Raw genomic sequence first — 15,710 nt, forward strand, 5'->3', positions numbered from 1 at the left:
GTGCGTTTTGGGGCAGCAAGGCAGCAGGTGCACGATTGCCCGTCGTTGAGTGCGTGGAGGGAGCGGAAGTAGTAGCGGAGACGGGTGTCGTGGCGTTCGCGGGGGCCCGGTGTTCTGGCTCTGGGCGCGGTCCTGGTTCGGACGCCATAAGAAGGGGCGGTGGAAGGGAGGAGCAGCTCGGTGGTCGGGGCAGACGAATGGGTGAGCGGGAGCACGGGGGCGCAGCGGCTGGAAAACGGGGGAGAAACGGCGGGGGTACAGAAGGCAGAAAGGGCACAGAAATGGCACAAGAGGAAAAGGAGGAATGGGAAGGAAAACAACTAACAATCCAACAAAATGCAATACAAAATACACTAAGGCGAAGTGTAGCAAGTGGAGGGGCGGGGCCAGAGTGGACGCAGCAGCGGAGAAACCATGCGAGGAACGGCGAGAAGGCAGAAGGGCACTGGGCCCCGAAGTAGCGCAAGAGGCAACCGGGGTAATGAAACAAACAAAATAAACAATACAACAAGCAATACAATTACACAAAGCAACCTACCACTGGTCACAAGGGATGGGGTGCAGGTGGTAGCCTGTAGGTGGAGGAGGGCCCGATCTCGCGTCCAAGGCAGCTGCAGCGAGCTGGGAGACACGGGCAGACAGGTGGTGCTGTTGCGTTGTGGGGAATCACCTGCCTGTGAAAGGGTCAAGGGTCGTTCTCCTCAACGTGCAGCAGCCACCATAAGAAGGAAAGATGGGAGGGAGGAGCATCTGGGAGGTGGGGGCGCATGAATGAGTGAGTGGGGGTTGGGGCCGCAGGGGGCGCAGCACCAGGAAATCTGGGAACGGCAAGGGTACAGAAGGCAAAAAGTGCACAGAAATGGCACAAGAGGAAAAGGAGGAATAGAAAGGAATTTAACTAACAATCCAACAAAATGCAATACAAAATACACTAAGGCGAAGTGTAGCAAGTGGAGGGGTGGGGCCGGAGGGGACGCAGCAGTGGAGAAACCATGGGAGGAACGGCGAGAAGGCAGAAGGGCACAGGGCACAGAAGTAGCGCAAGAGGCAACAGGGGGAATAAAGCAAACAAAATAAACAATACAACAAGCAATACAATTACACAAAGCAACCTACCACTGGCCACCAGGGATGAGGCACAGGTGGTAGCCTGCGGGTGGAGGGGGGCCGTGAACTTGTGTCTGAGGCAACAGCAGCGAGCTGGGAGACACGGGCAGACAGGTGGTGCTGTTGCAGTGTGGGGAGCGCCCTCCCTGTGACAGGAACCATATTGTCCTACCTTTTCCTGCTCGGCCATGGCCCAGCAGCAGGAGGGCAGAATTGTGTCTGGCATCGGCAGTAGACCTAGGTTGCTGTTAGGCTCTGTAACGTTGGTCCCGGGAGCAGGGAGGGTTCCCCGGATGAGCTCTCCTGTGATTGGAATCATACCTTCAACACCGGATATGGTGTTGTGGTATGATTCCAACATGTTTGATACCAAACATGTCCAGGTTCGTTCCAGTCAGTTTCAAGATGGTCATCGTGTGATGACTCTTGGCCTCTCTATTTCGGGATCGCTGTTCCACTTACAAAGCCTGGAGAATGGACTCCAGGGTTTGTAGGGGTGTCCCGCTCATGCAGGGGCACCCTCACACTTAAAATCGAGCTCCCTGCCTATGAAAAGGCCTGCCAGAGTGGTGACCTATAGGGTCTAAGTGCAGTGGAGAGAGATATAAGGAGCTTATATCTCTGGTGAGAGGTGAAGACACCAACTCACACAGTCTGCAATGGCAGGCCTGTAGGCAGGATTTGGAGGGACACTCATGGGTGGCGTAATACATGCTTCAGCCCAGGGAGGAACCCTGGCGCACCTATGCCCCAGGTACTTCAGTGCCATATACTAGGGACTTACAAGGGTGCACCAGTAGCCAAACAGGAATGTACCAAGGTACTTGCCATAGCCAATTTAGGGAAGAAAGAACAGAGGCTAGGGTACTGGTTAGCAGGATCCCAGCCAGACTAGTCAGAAACAGTATAACAGCGGGCAAAAAGGGAAAGGAGCCATAGAAGCAGATCCTACTTTGCTACACCGCTGCAGACAGTCTTTTTTCGAGCGTCACCATCCACAATTTATGGTGTTTGTTGGAGCAGAGGCTGTGCCTCTCACTCTCTGAGGAGGACTCCCATGACCTTTGGAAAGACCATGGCAGTTCCCTCCAAGAGGCCAGGTTGAATGAGTGACTAAATACGCACTTGTGGAGCGCATGGCTACCCAAGGGCATCCCAGCACTTCTTGTGACACCTTATCATTCACCACTGCTCAAGGAAAGATAAACATCTTCAAGTGCTTCCTGAACCTAAGATAGTTATGTTCAAGACGAATATGGTCCGGAAGCTGGTTCCAAAACTTGGCCGCGTTGTAGGGGAACCGTCGACCTCCCGCCCGTGACTGTTTAATCCTAGAGACTGCAAGAAGTTGTTTATTGTTAGATCTAAGAGTCCGATTGGTGCGATATAATTGCACCAAGGACTGAATCAAAAAGGTTGAAATTCAGTTATTTCAAGGTCCTACACCACTGGCACTGGATGCCGGAGTGGGTCTATAAAGCACATATGACAGAGGATTCCAAGTCCTGGAGGTGCTGAAGGTGTGGTTCACTGGCCTGTGACATTTTGCATTTCCTGTGGGACTGTATAGTAATTTTGTGCTACTGGGGCTCAGTTTGGGAAACCTTGATGACCAACCTAGGGGTGACACCACAATTAACGACCCGTCTGACCTTGCTTCACAAAATGTCAATATTCCCAGATTAACCCACCATTGTAAGAGTTGGCTGGTTACGGCCTTCGTAGAGGCAAAGGTGGAATTTCATGCCATTGGTCATCCACCACACTACCGTCTCATAGTACATGGCTCTTTGACATGCACAGCATGGCCACTTACAAAAGACCTATGTGTAAGCTGAAAGACCAACTGAGAAAGTTTGGTGATTCTTCCTACATCGGTAGCAGTATACGCTGACACCAATCGGCCTGGTTCCGTCTTCTGTGCGTGCCCCTTGATTACTTTGGGGGTGGGAGTGGCTTCTTGAGGGGCTGCCAGGTGGCCTGGCACTCTGACTTTTCACTCCTGTTCCCATGTCCCTACTCCTCGTGTTCCCCCTCGTCCTCCTTCCCTAATCATCTGCGGGATCTTCTGGGCCGTATCACCTCTATCTCGAAGGGTTATGCTATTTGTTTTTTCTGTTCTCAATGCATTCTCACAAGTTTCAATTTACACAGTATCTTGGACTCTGCTTCATAGATGATCTTTCATACCTGTTGATTGTATATGGAAAATGAATTAACAATTCAGATATTTAAAAAAGGCCACTCAAGTTTTTGAAAACTAATTGGCATACTGATGACCTTACGGGGAGTGATGTCACCTAACATTTGACTTTGACGATGCAAAAGGAAAAGACATTTCTGAATTTATAGATATGATGAGAACACGTGTAAAATGATACAAGTAACAACCAAGTCTCACTAAAATAGACATTCACATCAGCATTCTATTGAACTGTAACATGTGCAGTGCTCAAGGTGAAATATGAGAAAGGTTTTGCCACCAAAATGTGGACGGGGAGTCTGCTCTGTGCCGAAAGTTAGGGCGATGCTACTCAGCACACAGCAGATGTCATGTGTGAAATTCTAGTTCATCTCCATAGTTTTGAAGAATGAGCCAGGTTTGAGTCAGACTTCAGCACAACCTCTAAATGTGTGAGTGTCACTCGTGATGAGTGAAGCTTGAGGGCTCTGATGTATGCGCGTCTGAACTAATGTCATTGTTGTGTCACCCAAGGCAGCTTGCACGACAATGCTGCAAAGAGTTGATGCACTCACTAATAAACGGTGTATTGATGACGAGCGTACTATGATATAGGGGCCTATGTGAAGGAGAACAATATTTTCAAGTAGTGAAATGCTCCTCCCCTGTTCTTCAGACCAGAAACACCCACACATTTTTATGATTCAACGCACGCTGTGAGAAATCTTTGGATCATTATTGATTGCTCTATGATCTTAGGAGTTAATTGTTTCAAAGACGTATTGCTTTATTTTTTTGTGAGTGAATCTCCGTTGAAAGATGGAGGTGGTTACTCTAAAGACAACAAAGCCTGGAAGAGGCCGCTATCTTAATATTTTAGGAGACAGTTGTGCTCTTAAACCAGAAACTCAAAACCTAATTGGGGCCTACATTTCAGTCTTGTTCGAGGATATAAAACCATATCAAATATCAGCAATATGCCACAGACACAGGAAAATTAGAAATAAGCTGTTCCTTTAATTGTTGCTTTGACACATGACCTATGCCGCATTGTCACTGATCTGGTGTTTAAAACTCCATGGTATTTTCCTCTGTTTACTTTCCTATGTACCACGCTGTGGATTTGAAAAATCGGCAGATAAATTATTTAAATAAATAAATAAGCTGTGCAGTTTAACCCTTTAGGTGCTGCCGTCGGCCAACGGTCGTCACGGGCACTACCTCCCCAGTGCTGCGTGCGACCGTTGGACGTCCAGTTCAGCACTGGATAATGGACAGCGCAGCACTGGGGAGGTATGTTTACGAGCTCCTAAGGTGTTAATTGCAAAACTGACCGATATACTCATATATTCATTTAAATACAGATATATTAATTGAAATACAGATATATTAATTGAAATACAGATATTGTCATTGAAATACAGACTGTCGCTTCCAGTTGTCACCTTTCTGTAAATACTCTTTAATCCTTTACGTCAGTGTTTGGAAGATGCTCATCAGAAGTGAAGCTATAAATGCTTTTTTACAGCAACAACCAAGTGTGAGGCCCTGTACTTGAACTGTCTGACCCTTAAAAACATTCACGTCTGTGACATCTGTAATCCCAGGTCTTTACAGGTATAAAGGCTTGTTTGTGTGAAATGTATTCACCGCTGGAGCCTGGAGGCGGCGGTTCCGTCTGCGGCCATCAGAGGACGCTCCTCGCCTGCTGATGAAACTCACTGAGCTGCACATTGGATGAAGGGGATAAGGGTTTCCTCTTCCGGGTCAGCGGCGGCAGAGACAGCACCAGCAGCGGTGGTGACATCACTTCCGGCCTCTCCTGGTGTTTGCAGCCTGCTGCAGAGGAGGAAGGAGCCCTGTCTGTCTGTGCAGCGACCTTCATCTTCAGACCCTCACAGACCCCCCCCCCCCCCCTGCCTCCCCTCAGACCCCAGATCTGCCCGCCAGGAGGAGGAGAGAGTCTGGACAAGTTTCTGCTCAGGTAGGAGAGCTGCCAACTCACTTGGCTGCAATTTATTAATCCATGGATCAGATCCCCCCTGGCATTCACGGTGAGGTCAGGAGAGCCTGAGTGGGGAGCAGAGGAGGTGAGGCCTGTCCAGGGGTGCAGAGGAGGAGGGGCCTGTCCAGGGGTGCAGAGGAGGAGAGGCCTGTCCAGGGGTGCAGAGGAGGAGAGGCCTGTCCAGGGGTGCAGAGGAGGTGAGGCCTGTCCAGGGGTGCAGAGGAGGAGTGGCCTGTCAGGGGTGCAGAGGAGGTGAGGCCTGCCCAGGGTCAGAGGAGGTGAGGCCTGTCCAGGGGTGCAGAGGAGGTGAGGCCTGTCCAGGGGTGCAGAGGAGGTGAGGCCTGTCCAGGGGTGCAGAGGAGGAGAGGCCTGTCCAGGGGTGCAGAGGAGGAGAGGCCTGTCCAGGGGTGCAGAGGAGGTGAGGCCTGTCCAGGGGTGCAGAGGAGGGAGGCCTGTCCAGGGGTGCAGATGAGGAGAGGCCTGTCCAGGGGTGCAGAGTAGGAGAGGCCTGTCCAGGGGTGCAGAGGAGGAGAGGCCTGTCCAGGGGTGCAGAGGAGGAGAGGCCTGTCCAGGGGTGCAGAGGAGGCGAGGCCTGTCCAGGGGTGCAGAGGAGGAGAGGCCTGTCCAGGGGTGCAGAGGAGGAGAGGCCTGTCCAGGGGTCAGAGGAGGTGAGGCCTGTCCAGGGGTGCAGAGGAGGTGAGGCCTGTCCAGTGGTCAGAGGAGGTGAGGCCTGTCCAAGGGTGCAGAGGAGGTGAGGCCTGTCCCTAGGTGCAGAGGAGGAGAGGCCTGTCCAGGGGTGCAGAGGAGGAGAGGCCTGTCCAGGGGTGCAGAGGAGAGGCCTGTCCAGGGTCAGAGGAGGTGAGGCCTGTCCAGGGATGCAGAGGAGGTGAGGCCTGTCCAGGGGTGCAGAGGAGGTGAGGCATGTCCAGGGGTGCAGAAGAGGTGAGGCCTGTCCAGGGAGGCAGAGGAGGTGAGGCCTGTCCAGGGGCAGAGGAGGTGAGGCCTGTCCAGGGGTGCAGAAGAGGTGAGGCCTGTCCAGGGGTGCAGGGGAGGTGAGGCCTGTCCAGGGGTGCAAAGGAGGAGAGCCCTGTCCAGAGGAGGGGCAGAGGAGGTGAGGCCTGTCCAGGAGTGCATAGGAAGTGAGGCTTGTCCAGGGGTACAGAGGAGGCGAGGCCTGTCCAGGGGTGTAGAGGAGGTCAGGCCTGTCCAGGGGTGCAGAGGAGGTGAGGCCTGTCCAGGGGTGCAGAGGAGGTGAGGCCTGTCCAGGGGTGCAAAGGAGGAGAGCCCTGTCCAGAGGAGGGGCAGAGGAGGAGAGGCCTGTCCAGGGGGGCAGAGGAGGTGAGGCCTGTCCAGGAGTGCATAGGAAGTGAGGCTTGTCCAGGGGTACAGAGGAGGCGAGGCCTGTCCAGGGGTGTAGAGGAGGTCAGGCCTGTCCAGGGGTGCAGGGGAGGAGAAGCCTGTCAAGGGGTGTAGAGGAGGAGAGGCCTGTCCAGGGGTGCAGAGGAGGAGAGGCCTGTCCAGGGGTGCAGAGGAGGTGAGGGATGTCCAGGGGTGCAGAGGAGGAGAGGCTTGTCCTGGGGTGTAGAGGAGGTCAGGCCTGTCCAGGGGTGCAGAGGAGTTGAGGCCTGTCAATCGGGCAGAGGAGGAGAGGCCTGTCCAGGGGTGCAGAGGAGGAGAGGCCTGTCCAGGGGTGCAGAGGAGGAGAGGCATGTCCAGGGGTGTAGAGGAGGAGAGGCCTGTCCAGGGGTGTAGAGGAGGAGAGGCCTGTCCAGGGGTGCAGAGGAGGAGAGGCCTGTCCAGGGGTGCAGACATAGTGAGGCCTGTCCAGGGGTGCAGAGGAGGAGAGGCCTGTCCAGAGGTCAGAGGAGGTGAGGCCTGTCCATCGGGCAGAGGAGGAGAGGCCTGTCCAGGGTTGCAGAGGAGGTGAGGCCTGTCCAGGGGTGCAGAGGAGGAGAGGCCTGTCCAGGGGTCAGAGGAGGTGAGGCCTGTCCATCGGGCAGAGGAGGAGAGGCCAGTCCAGGGGTGCAGAGGAGGAGAGGCCTGTCCAGGGGTGCAGAGGAGGTGAGGCCTGTCCAGGGGTGTAGAGGAGGCGAGGCCTGTCCAGGGGTGCAGAGAAGGAGAGGCCTGTCCAGGGGTGCAGAGGAGGAGAGGCCTATCCAGGGGTGCAGAGGAGGAGAGGCCTGTCCATCGGGCAGAGGAGGAGAGGCCTGTCCAGGGGTGCAGAGGAGGGGAGGCCTGTCCAGGGGTACAGAGGAGGCGAGGCCTGTCCAGGGGTGCAGAGGAGGAGAGGCCTGTCCAGGGGTGCAGAGGAGGAGAGGCCTGTCCAGGGGTCAGAGGAGGTGAGGCCTGTCCATCGGGCAGAGGAGGAGAGGCCTGTCCAGGGGTGCAGAGGAGGTGAGGCCTGTCCAGGTGTGCAGAGGAGGAGAGGCATGTCCAGGGGTGTAGAGGAAGAGAGGCCTGTCCAGGGGTTACAGAGGAGGTAAGGCCTGTCCATGGGTGTGCAGAGGAAGAGAGGGGTGCAGATGGGGAGAGGCCTGTCCAGGGGTGCAGAGGAGGCGAGGCCTGTCCAGGGGTGCAGAGGAAGAGAGGGGTGCAGATGGGGAGAGGCCTGTCCAGGGGTGCAGAGGAGGCGAGGCCTGTCCAGGGGTGCAGATGAGGAGAGGCCTGTCCAGGGGTGCAGATGAGGAGAGGCCTGTCCAGGGGTGCAGAGGAGGAGAGGCCTGTCCAGGGGTGCAGAGGAGGTGAGGCCTGTCCAGGGGTGCAGATGAGGAGAGGCCTGTCCAGGGGTGCAGAGGAGGAGAGGCCTGTCCAGGGGTTCAGAGGAGGTGAGGCCTGTCCAGGGGTGCAGAGGAGGAGAGGCCTGTCCAGGGGTGCAGAGGAGGAGAGGTCTGTCCAGGGGTGCAGAGGAGGGAGGCCTGTCCAGGGGTGCAGATGAGGAGAGGCCTGTCCAGAGGTGCGGAGGAGGAGAGGCCTTTCCAGGGGTGCAGATGAGGAGAGGCCTGTCCAGGGGTGCAGAGGAGGAGAGGCCTGTCCAGGGGTGCAGAGGAGGAGAGGCCTGTCCAGGGGTGCAGAGGAGGAGTGGCCTGTCAGGGGTGCAGAGGAGGTGAGGCCTGTCCAAGGGTGCAGAGGAGGAGGGGCCTGTCCAGGGGTGCAGAGGAGGAGAGGCCTGTCCAGGGGTGCAGAGGAGGAGAGGCCTGTCCAGGGGTGCAGAGGAGGTGAGGCCTGTCCAGGGGCGCAGAGGAGGAGTGGCCTGTCAGGGGTGCAGAGGAGGTGAGGCCTGCCCAGGGTCAGAGGAGGTGAGGCCTGTCCAAGGGTGCAGAGGAGGCAAGGCCTGTCCAGGAGTCAGAGGAGGTGAGGCCTGTCCAGGGGTGCAGAGGAGGTGAGGCCTGTCCAGGGGTCAGATGAGGAGAGGCCTGTCCAGGGGTACAGAGGAGGAGAGGCCTGTCCAGGGGTGCAGAGGAGGTGAGGCCTGTCCAGGGGTCAGAGGAGGTGAGGCCTGTCCTGGGGTGCAGAGGAGGAGAGGCCTGTCCAGGGGGGTACAGAGGAGGTGAGGCCTGTCCAGGGGTGCAGAGGATGTGAGGCCTGTCCAGGGGTGCAGAGGAGGGAGGCCTGTCCAGGGGTGCAGATGAGGAGAGGCCTGTCCAGGGGTGCAGAGTAGGAGAGGCCTGTCCAGGGGTGCAGAGGAGGAGAGGCCTGTCCAGGGGTGCAGATGAGGAGAGGCCTGTCCAGGGGTGCAGAGGAGGAGAGGCCTGCCCAGGGGTGCAGAGGAGGCGAGGCCTGTCCAGGGGTGCAGAGGAGGAGAGGCCTGTCCAGGGGTGCAGAGGAGGAGAGGCCTGTCCAGGGGTCAGAGGAGGTGAGGCCTGTCCAGGGGTGCAGAGGAGGTGAGGCCTGTCCAGTGGTCAGAGGAGGTGAGGCCTGTCCAAGGGTACAGAGGAGTAGAGACCTGTCCAGGGGTGCAGAGGAGGTGAGGCCTGTCCCTAGGTGCAGAGGAGGAGAGGCCTGTCCAGGGGTGCAGAGGAGGAGAGGCCTGTCCAGGGGTGCAGAGGAGAGGCCTGTCCAGGGTCAGAGGAGGTGAGGCCTGTCCAGGGGTGCAGAGGAGGGAGGCCTGTCCAGGGGTGCAGATGAGGAGAGGCCTGTCCAGGGGTGCAGAGTAGGAGAGGCCTGTCCAGGGGTGCAGAGGAGGAGAGGCCTGTCCAGGGGTGCAGATGAGGAGAGGCCTGTCCAGGGGTGCAGAGGAGGAGAGGCCTGCCCAGGGGTGCAGAGGAGGCGAGGCCTGTCCAGGGGTGCAGAGGAGGAGAGGCCTGTCCAGGGGTGCAGAGGAGGAGAGGCCTGTCCAGGGGTCAGAGGAGGTGAGGCCTGTCCAGGGGTGCAGAGGAGGTGAGGCCTGTCCAGTGGTCAGAGGAGGTGAGGCCTGTCCAAGGGTACAGAGGAGTAGAGACCTGTCCAGGGGTGCAGAGGAGGTGAGGCCTGTCCCTAGGTGCAGAGGAGGAGAGGCCTGTCCAGGGGTGCAGAGGAGGAGAGGCCTGTCCAGGGGTGCAGAGGAGAGGCCTGTCCAGGGTCAGAGGAGGTGAGGCCTGTCCAGGGGTCAGAGGAGGTGAGGCCTGTCCAGGGGTGCAGAGGAGGTGAGGCCTGTCCAGGCGTCAGAGGAGGTGAGGCCTGTCCAGGGGTGCAGAGGAGGAGAGGCCTCTCCAGGGATGCAGAGGAGGAGAGGCCTGTCCAGGGAGGCAGTGTAGGTAATGCCTGTCCAGGGGCAGAGGAGGTGAGGCCTGTCCAGGGGTGCAGAGGAGGTGAGGCCTGTCCAGGGATGCAGAGGAGGTGAGGCCTGTCCAGGGGTGCAGAGGAGGTGAGGCATGTCCAGGGGTGCAGAAGAGGTGAGGCCTGTCCAGGGAGGCAGAGGAGGTGAGGCCTGTCCAGGGGCAGAGGAGGTGAGGCCTGTCCAGGGGTGCAGAAGAGGTGAGGCCTGTCCAGGGGTGCAGGGGAGGTGAGGCCTGTCCAGGGGTGCAAAGGAGGAGAGCCCTGTCCAGAGGAGGGGCAGAGGAGGTGAGGCCTGTCCAGGAGTGCATAGGAAGTGAGGCTTGTCCAGGGGTACAGAGGAGGCGAGGCCTGTCCAGGGGTGTAGAGGAGGTCAGGCCTGTCCAGGGGTGCAGAGGAGGTGAGGCCTGTCCAGGGGTGCAGAGGAGGTGAGGCCTGTCCAGGGGTGCAAAGGAGGAGAGCCCTGTCCAGAGGAGGGGCAGAGGAGGAGAGGCCTGTCCAGGAGTGCATAGGAAGTGAGGCTTGTCCAGGGGTGCAGATGGGGAGAGGCCTGTCCAGGGGTGCAGAGGAGGCGAGGCCTGTCCAGGGGTGCAGATGAGGAGAGGCCTGTCCAGGGGTGCAGATGAGGAGAGGCCTGTCCAGGGGTGCAGAGGAGGAGAGGCCTGTCCAGGGGTGCAGAGGAGGTGAGGCCTGTCCAGGGGTGCAGATGAGGAGAGGCCTGTCCAGGGGTGCAGAGGAGGAGAGGCCTGTCCAGGGGTTCAGAGGAGGTGAGGCCTGTCCAGGGGTGCAGAGGAGGAGAGGCCTGTCCAGGGGTGCAGAGGAGGAGAGGTCTGTCCAGGGGTGCAGAGGAGGGAGGCCTGTCCAGGGGTGCAGATGAGGAGAGGCCTGTCCAGAGGTGCGGAGGAGGAGAGGCCTTTCCAGGGGTGCAGATGAGGAGAGGCCTGTCCAGGGGTGCAGAGGAGGAGAGGCCTGTCCAGGGGTGCAGAGGAGGTGAGGCCTGTCCAGGGGTGCAGAGGATGTGAGGCCTGTCCAGGGGTGCAGAGGAGGGAGGCCTGTCCAGGGGTGCAGATGAGGAGAGGCCTGTCCAGGGGTGCAGAGTAGGAGAGGCCTGTCCAGGGGTGCAGAGGAGGAGAGGCCTGTCCAGGGGTGCAGAGGAGGAGAGGCCTGTCCAGGGGTGCAGAGGAGGCGAGGCCTGTCCAGGGGTGCAGAGGAGGAGAGGCCTGTCCAGGGGTGCAGAGGAGGAGAGGCCTGTCCAGGGGTCAGAGGAGGTGAGGCCTGTCCAGGGGTGCAGAGGAGGTGAGGCCTGTCCAGTGGTCAGAGGAGGTGAGGCCTGTCCAAGGGTGCAGAGGAGGTGAGGCCTGTCCCTAGGTGCAGAGGAGGAGAGGCCTGTCCAGGGGTGCAGAGGAGGAGAGGCCTGTCCAGGGGTGCAGAGGAGAGGCCTGTCCAGGGTCAGAGGAGGTGAGGCCTGTCCAGGGATGCAGAGGAGGTGAGGCCTGTCCAGGGGTGCAGAGGAGGTGAGGCATGTCCAGGGGTGCAGAAGAGGTGAGGCCTGTCCAGGGAGGCAGAGGAGGTGAGGCCTGTCCAGGGGCAGAGGAGGTGAGGCCTGTCCAGGGGTGCAGAAGAGGTGAGGCCTGTCCAGGGGTGCAGGGGAGGTGAGGCCTGTCCAGGGGTGCAAAGGAGGAGAGCCCTGTCCAGAGGAGGGGCAGAGGAGGTGAGGCCTGTCCAGGAGTGCATAGGAAGTGAGGCTTGTCCAGGGGTACAGAGGAGGCGAGGCCTGTCCAGGGGTGCAGAGGAGGTGAGGCCTGTCCAGGTGTGCAGAGGAGGAGAGGCATGTCCAGGGGTGTAGAGGAAGAGAGGCCTGTCCAGGGGTTACAGAGGAGGTAAGGCCTGTCCATGGGTGTGCAGAGGAAGAGAGGGGTGCAGATGGGGAGAGGCCTGTCCAGGGGTGCAGAGGAGGCGAGGCCTGTCCAGGGGTGCAGAGGAAGAGAGGGGTGCAGATGGGGAGAGGCCTGTCCAGGGGTGCAGAGGAGGCGAGGCCTGTCCAGGGGTGCAGATGAGGAGAGGCCTGTCCAGGGGTGCAGATGAGGAGAGGCCTGTCCAGGGGTGCAGAGGAGGAGAGGCCTGTCCAGGGGTGCAGAGGAGGTGAGGCCTGTCCAGGGGTGCAGATGAGGAGAGGCCTGTCCAGGGGTGCAGAGGAGGAGAGGCCTGTCCAGGGGTTCAGAGGAGGTGAGGCCTGTCCAGGGGTGCAGAGGAGGAGAGGCCTGTCCAGGGGTGCAGAGGAGGAGAGGTCTGTCCAGGGGTGCAGAGGAGGGAGGCCTGTCCAGGGGTGCAGATGAGGAGAGGCCTGTCCAGAGGTGCGGAGGAGGAGAGGCCTTTCCAGGGGTGCAGATGAGGAGAGGCCTGTCCAGGGGTGCAGAGGAGGAGAGGCCTGTCCAGGGGTGCAGAGGAGGAGAGGCCTGTCCAGGGGTGCAGAGGAGGAGTGGCCTGTCAGGGGTGCAGAGGAGGTGAGGCCTGTCCAAGGGTGCAGAGGAGGAGGGGCCTGTCCAGGGGTGCAGAGGAGGAGAGGCCTGTCCAGGGGTGCAGAGGAGGAGAGGCCTGTCCAGGGGTGCAGAGGAGGTGAGGCCTGTCCAGGGGCGCAGAGGAGGAGTGGCCTGTCAGGGGTGCAGAGGAGGTGAGGCCTGCCCAGGGTCAGAGGAGGTGAGGCCTGTCCAAGGGTGCAGAGGAGGCAAGGCCTGTCCAGGAGTCAGAGGAGGTGAGGCCTGTCCAGGGGTGCAGAGGAGGTGAGGCCTGTCCAGGGGTCAGATGAGGAGAGGCCTGTCCAGGGGTACAGAGGAGGAGAGGCCTGTCCAGGGGTGCAGAGGAGGTGAGGCCTGCCCAGGGGTCAGAGGAGGTGAGGCCTGTCCTGGGGTGCAGAGGAGGAGAGGCCTGTCCAGGGGGGTACAGAGGAGGTGAGGCCTGTCCAGGGGTGCAGAGGATGTGAGGCCTGTCCAGGGGTGCAGAGGAGGGAGGCCTGTCCAGGGGTGCAGATGAGGAGAGGCCTGTCCAGGGGTGCAGAGTAGGAGAGGCCTGTCCAGGGGTGCAGAGGAGGAGAGGCCTGTCCAGGGGTGCAGATGAGGAGAGGCCTGTCCAGGGGTGCAGAGGAGGAGAGGCCTGCCCAGGGGTGCAGAGGAGGCGAGGCCTGTCCAGGGGTGCAGAGGAGGAGAGGCCTGTCCAGGGGTGCAGAGGAGGAGAGGCCTGTCCAGGGGTCAGAGGAGGTGAGGCCTGTCCAGGGGTGCAGAGGAGGTGAGGCCTGTCCAGTGGTCAGAGGAGGTGAGGCCTGTCCAAGGGTACAGAGGAGTAGAGACCTGTCCAGGGGTGCAGAGGAGGTGAGGCCTGTCCCTAGGTGCAGAGGAGGAGAGGCCTGTCCAGGGGTGCAGAGGAGGAGAGGCCTGTCCAGGGGTGCAGAGGAGAGGCCTGTCCAGGGTCAGAGGAGGTGAGGCCTGTCCAGGGGTCAGAGGAGGTGAGGCCTGTCCAGGGGTGCAGAGGAGGTGAGGCCTGTCCAGGCGTCAGAGGAGGTGAGGCCTGTCCAGGGGTGCAGAGGAGGAGAGGCCTGTCCAGGGGTCAGATGAGGAGAGGCCTGTCCAGGGGTACAGAGGAGGAGAGGCCTGTCCAGGGGTGCAGAGGAGGTGAGGCCTGTCCAGGGGTCAGAGGAGGTGAGGCCTGTCCTGGGGTGCAGAGGAGGAGAGGCCTGTCCAGGGGGGTACAGAGGAGGTGAGGCCTGTCCAGGGGTGCAGAGGATGTGAGGCCTGTCCAGGGGTGCAGAGGAGGGAGGCCTGTCCAGGGGTGCAGATGAGGAGAGGCCTGTCCAGGGGTGCAGAGTAGGAGAGGCCTGTCCAGGGGTGCAGAGGAGGAGAGGCCTGTCCAGGGGTGCAGATGAGGAGAGGCCTGTCCAGGGGTGCAGAGGAGGAGAGGCCTGCCCAGGGGTGCAGAGGAGGCGAGGCCTGTCCAGGGGTGCAGAGGAGGAGAGGCCTGTCCAGGGGTGCAGAGGAGGAGAGGCCTGTCCAGGGGTCAGAGGAGGTGAGGCCTGTCCAGGGGTGCAGAGGAGGTGAGGCCTGTCCAGTGGTCAGAGGAGGTGAGGCCTGTCCAAGGGTACAGAGGAGTAGAGACCTGTCCAGGGGTGCAGAGGAGGTGAGGCCTGTCCCTAGGTGCAGAGGAGGAGAGGCCTGTCCAGGGGTGCAGAGGAGGAGAGGCCTGTCCAGGGGTGCAGAGGAGAGGCCTGTCCAGGGTCAGAGGAGGTGAGGCCTGTCCAGGGGTCAGAGGAGGTGAGGCCTGTCCAGGGGTGCAGAGGAGGTGAGGCCTGTCCAGGCGTCAGAGGAGGTGAGGCCTGTCCAGGGGTGCAGAGGAGGAGAGGCCTCTCCAGGGATGCAGAGGAGGAGAGGCCTGTCCAGGGAGGCAGTGTAGGTAATGCCTGTCCAGGGGCAGAGGAGGTGAGGCCTGTCCAGGGGTGCAGAGGAGGTGAGGCCTGTCCAGGGATGCAGAGGAGGTGAGGCCTGTCCAGGGGTGCAGAGGAGGTGAGGCATGTCCAGGGGTGCAGAAGAGGTGAGGCCTGTCCAGGGAGGCAGAGGAGGTGAGGCCTGTCCAGGGGCAGAGGAGGTGAGGCCTGTCCAGGGGTGCAGAAGAGGTGAGGCCTGTCCAGGGGTGCAGGGGAGGTGAGGCCTGTCCAGGGGTGCAAAGGAGGAGAGCCCTGTCCAGAGGAGGGGCAGAGGAGGTGAGGCCTGTCCAGGAGTGCATAGGAAGTGAGGCTTGTCCAGGGGTACAGAGGAGGCGAGGCCTGTCCAGGGGTGTAGAGGAGGTCAGGCCTGTCCAGGGGTGCAGAGGAGGTGAGGCCTGTCCAGGGGTGCAGAGGAGGTGAGGCCTGTCCAGGGGTGCAAAGGAGGAGAGCACTGTCCAGAGGAGGGGCAGAGGAGGAGAGGCCTGTCCAGGAGTGCATAGGAAGTGAGGCTTGTCCAGGGGTGCAGATGGGGAGAGGCCTGTCCAGGGGTGCAGAGGAGGCGAGGCCTGTCCAGGGGTGCAGATGAGGAGAGGCCTGTCCAGGGGTGCAGATGAGGAGAGGCCTGTCCAGGGGTGCAGAGGAGGAGAGGCCTGTCCAGGGGTGCAGAGGAGGTGAGGCCTGTCCAGGGGTGCAGATGAGGAGAGGCCTGTCCAGGGGTGCAGAGGAGGAGAGGCCTGTCCAGGGGTTCAGAGGAGGTGAGGCCTGTCCAGGGGTGCAGAGGAGGAGAGGCCTGTCCAGGGGTGCAGAGGAGGAGAGGTCTGTCCAGGGGTGCAGAGGAGGGAGGCCTGTCCAGGGGTGCAGATGAGGAGAGGCCTGTCCAGAGGTGCGGAGGAGGAGAGGCCTTTCCAGGGGTGCAGATGAGGAGAGGCCTGTCCAGGGGTGCAGAGGAGGAGAGGCCTGTCCAGGGGTGCAGAGGAGGTGAGGCCTGTCCAGGGGTGCAGAGGATGTGAGGCCTGTCCAGGGGTGCAGAGGAGGGAGGCCTGTCCAGGGGTGCAGATGAGGAGAGGCCTGTCCAGGGGTGCAGAGTAGTAGAGGCCTGTCCAGGGGTGCAGAGGAGGAGAGGCCTGTCCAGGGGTGCAGAGGAGGAGAGGCCTGTCCAGGGGTGCAGAGGAGGCGAGGCCTGTCCAGGGGTG

General features: G+C 60.3%; 1 protein-coding gene across 1 annotated transcript in view; it reads left to right on the top strand.

Annotated features, from left to right (window-relative positions):
- The first annotated feature begins 5,113 nt into the window (after positions 1-5,113).
- Positions 5,114-15,710, top strand: part of LOC144806196 (uncharacterized) — a 77,820-nt gene continuing 67,223 nt past the window's right edge. Inside the window, exon 1 of the mRNA XM_078672612.1 lies at positions 5,114-5,273. The gene's annotated coding sequence lies outside the window, so the exon portion shown is untranslated. The remainder of the gene's footprint in view (positions 5,274-15,710) is intronic.

This window comes from Lissotriton helveticus (genome assembly GCF_964261635.1).
Source record: "Lissotriton helveticus chromosome 1_1 unlocalized genomic scaffold, aLisHel1.1 SUPER_1_unloc_52, whole genome shotgun sequence".
Lineage (NCBI taxonomy): Eukaryota > Metazoa > Chordata > Amphibia > Caudata > Salamandridae > Lissotriton > Lissotriton helveticus.